The sequence below is a fragment of the Penaeus chinensis genome, chromosome 42 (assembly GCF_019202785.1).
Source record: "Penaeus chinensis breed Huanghai No. 1 chromosome 42, ASM1920278v2, whole genome shotgun sequence".
Classification (NCBI taxonomy): Eukaryota; Metazoa; Arthropoda; class Malacostraca; order Decapoda; family Penaeidae; genus Penaeus; species Penaeus chinensis.
In genome coordinates, this window is record NC_061860.1 from 23,571,922 (window position 1) to 23,574,421 (window position 2,500).

Sequence of the window (2,500 nt, forward strand, 5' to 3'; positions counted from 1 at the left end):
ACATTGTGTGAACGCTACCATGTGTATAATTCCTTGTCAGTTTCAGAACAATGACTGAAGTGACAGTGATAACATATCATTTGCACAAGGCGATAAGAGTGTTGACAGAGTGATGTGAACAAGAGAATCACACAATGATGCTCAATAATGTGATGTAACATTTGTAAGTTTATATATTTTAGGCCTTTATGAAAGTATTTTGCAGGATTTAGTGAATTCCCTCTCTCGCGACAGGGATGAAAATTCACACACAATAATCTGATGTGATAAATGCCCGTATAGAGGATAAGCAAGACTTTGACCTTTTGCCTGCTTTAAACTCCCATGCGATGTGACAGTCATGTGATAATGGAACGGGAAGGTCAGAGCACAAGAAGAAGGATGATCCAGGCAAACGGAAGTGCCTTTTAGTGAGTTAGTATGTCAGTGGTAGGACACACTTTAGGAGGAAATTTTTTTTTTCTCTGACTCTAAGGTGAAAATGCCATTTTTTCCTTGTTTACCCCTCCTACTTCTGGAGACGGTAAAGGACTCGAGAAAAGTGTGTGTACTATATCTATCATTCATTGCCAAAGCAACGTACTATGAATGTACTTTTCTATTCTGGGGTACTTTTTATTTACTTTTAGAAGTAAATGTTTAGTTTACTTTAAAAGAAGAAAGAAAGAAATGAACCTTTGAAAGGCCATTATCAAAACTGGTTTCCCTGGAATCCCTAAGGGCATTTCTTATATCTCATATGAAGACGTATGGATATTCAATGAAGGCAGTAACTCTACGGACATACCCTCCAGCATTCAATGACTTTTTTTTTTTCTTTTCAATACTCAAACATTTTTTTTTTTTTTTTATGGTTCCCCCTTAATTCATCGTTTCGATATTAGAAAAAAAAATATGACCAATACCAGGAAAACATTAAGTAATCCCTCCCACCCCCCCCCAAAAAAAAAAAAAAAAAACAATGGACAAATATATGTACTTACGATTATACATACTTAGTCATCCCAGACAAGCAAGCTATCGTGCCAAAGGAATATTGTCAATCTGTCAATCAATCAATCAATGTGTGAAGTGGACTGAAGGGGACGGTTGCTTCATAGCGCCAGGTGATTTAATAATTTTCTATTATCTCTTTCATTTATTATTATTAATATCAGTATCATTTTTATTTATTTATTTAATTATTTATTTTTATTTCACAAAGTATGATCTTCCTGTGTTAAACAAATTCTTATATTCGAAGATATTTGTTTGATGATGATAGTTATTATTATTATTATTATTATTGATATAATTATGATTACTATTATTATTATCATCATCATCATCATTGGTGTAGTTAGCAATAATGACGATGATATCATTACTATGGTTCTTATCATCAAACATTTATGATTATCTTGCAGTGACTCCTCTTCAACAAAGACTGTTATTCAAACATTTTTCTCACAATGAGAACATACACCGAATATGATGAATAATGAATGGAAGATCAAGTCCATCCTAGCGCATGAGACAATCCTATGTTATAGATTTTCATTTCCATCTTCATGTGTGAAGATGGTGAAGATGCCTCGTCCCATTTTCATTCTTATAAGAAACCTCAGCATTTTGCCTTCATGTAATAATGTCTTTATGTACATGTATAAAAGTCTTTTTAAACTCTCCCCGAGATAGGAGAAGGTGCTATGTTACGTAATGTTTAAGTTTCCCAGTGTTGTTATGCATGTACATTTTCTTGTGTGTATGTGTGTATTTTTATCTTTTTTTCATGTTTCTTTTTATATCGATTTGAAAGGTATTTCATGCGTAAAACACGCAGCAGAGATCAACTATTGGTAAATCTAGACATTTCTTTGAGTTGCCAATCACAACTTTTGTTAACATCAGTTGACAGTGTTATTTGCATGTTCGTGCGAGGTGTCTTGAAGCACGCGACCACACTGGAAAGATTGACATTTTTTTGTATATATTTCTGAATGATAAGATTCGCTTTCTCTCTCTCTCTCTCTCTCTCTCTCTCTCTCTCTCTCTCTCTCTCTCTCTCTCTCTCTCTCTCTCTCTCTCTTTCTCTCTCTCTCTCGATTTCTATCTATCTATCTGGCCATCTCTCACCCCTCTCTCCTTTCTGTCTTTCACTCTCATTTTATTATTTTACAGTGCATACAGAAGAAGCCATTCTTTTGAAAATTGAAAGTCCAATCACCTTTTTTTCCTCTAAACATTTCTAGTTTAGTGTTATCTAGTCACCTTGCCTTTTGACACACGGAAAGAAAAAAAAAATACTTTACCAAAGACACTCAAAAACTTCCTTCCAGCCTATAGTAGGAATCTGAGTGCTAAATGACGGCTCAATGTTCCGTGATTGGACAACAGATGTAAGAAGAGAAATAAAATAAATAAATCGTCTTTTGTTCTATTTAGATAAAAAAGTGAGACAAATAATGTTGCCGAGGAAGATGTAACTCCGTAATAAGAAAAATGTCAGGTCGTAATTCAG

At 34.2% G+C, this 2,500-nt stretch overlaps 1 protein-coding gene across 1 annotated transcript in view; it reads left to right on the forward strand.

Annotated features, from left to right (window-relative positions):
* LOC125047951 (synaptogenesis protein syg-2-like) overlaps positions 1-2,500 on the forward strand; it is a 54,889-nt gene that overhangs the window by 51,615 nt on the left and 774 nt on the right. Inside the window, exon 17 of the mRNA XM_047646498.1 lies at positions 1-2,500. This exon is cut by the window's left edge and continues 1,003 nt beyond it; it is cut by the window's right edge and continues 774 nt beyond it. The gene's annotated coding sequence lies outside the window, so the exon portion shown is untranslated.